Source organism: Leptonychotes weddellii, chromosome 4 (genome assembly GCF_054177405.1).
Source record: "Leptonychotes weddellii isolate Sample4059 chromosome 4, ASM5417740v2, whole genome shotgun sequence".
NCBI classification, from domain to species: domain Eukaryota; kingdom Metazoa; phylum Chordata; class Mammalia; order Carnivora; family Phocidae; genus Leptonychotes; species Leptonychotes weddellii.
This window is the reverse complement of record NC_138372.1, coordinates 15,492,576-15,493,985: the sequence shown is the minus strand read 5'-3', so window position 1 is coordinate 15,493,985 and position 1,410 is coordinate 15,492,576.

Genomic DNA, 1,410 nt, shown 5'->3' with positions numbered 1-1,410 from the left:
GTGCCCGGACTCAGAGCAATACACTCGCAGGGCAAGAGGCCCCAGAGAGCACCTGACCCAATCCCCTCAGCAGCGAGGAAGAGGCAGCTTAACTTCATTTGTCTAATGACAACAGCTACTCACATTTGCAATCACGCTTTAACAGTTTACAAAGCAGTGTTCACACCCATCAGCTCGACTGATGCTAATTCAACCAGCCTATCCTGCCAGCCAGCCTGGCAGCAGTGGAAACTCCATTTTTCAGAAGGGGAAACTGGGGCCCAGAGAGGGAAAAAAAAAAGTCCTTACCCAAGGACACACAGCGGATTTGGGGCCGGGGGTACAGCTGCAACTAGCCTTCAGTCACCTGATTTGTCCAGATCTCTTTCAATCAGATTTGATTAATAAACATTAATGGGGCACTTCCTACATGCTAGACATGGGGGAGGCAGGGCCAGCTGTGAAAAGGCCTTGCTCTTCCAGAACCTTCCTTCTGCCACATAAGACCTATATAGGGACAAGATAATTAAGGTACTGATACATGCCAGGTAGACACTAAAACAGGGTGATGGGGCCTTGGGTGACTGAGGGGAGGCGGCTACTCTAGCCAGGGGAATCAGAGAAGTCCTCTTTGAAGACTGAAACATAAACATGACAGCTAAAACCTGGATGATGAGGGGTCCACCATGTAAAAGTGTGGAAAAAAGAGTTCCAGGGAGGAACTGCAAATGCAAAGGCCCTTAGGTGAGAATATCCTGAGCACCTTCTAGGAATAGTAGCCGAAGCACAGCAAGCAACCGGAGTGGGGAGCAGATTAGGTCAGGGAGAAAGAACATGGATTGTATTTTAAGCACAATGGGGAGGCATCGAGGATTATAAGGGGAGCATCGTTGTGTGACCTGGGGCAGTGCACTCACCCTCTCTGGGCCCCACTTGCCACGAACGCAGAATGAGGGCATTGGCTGAGGTGGTTTTGAGGCCACTTTCTGCTCTGACTCTCCGTTGTTGTGGATTCAGTGGAGACAGCAACAGCTGTGTCCTCATCTCCCCCATACCAGTGGATGACAGTGAGTCCTGGGCCCCCTCAGCTCTCCCTGAGGCCTTCTTCCTGAGGGCTTTCTGAAAAGGAAATGTGTTATGCTGAGTGACAGACATAGAGGTCACCTCCCAGTGAATTAGGTCTCCGACTCCCATCCTAATGCCCCTTCTCTGCCCACATGCAGGACCCATGGGGGACACGGCCAGTGGTGGGTCAGACCACAGCTGGAGCCAGTGCGAGACCAGGGGGAGTTCAAGTTCTAGTTTTGTCACTCATTTGCTGTGAGACCTTGGACAGGGCCCTTCCCCTCTCTGGACCTGAGCTGGCACAGGCAGATCTCTCCTCACAGATCCTTCCTCATGAAACTCATAGACTGGCACTGTCCAATAGGA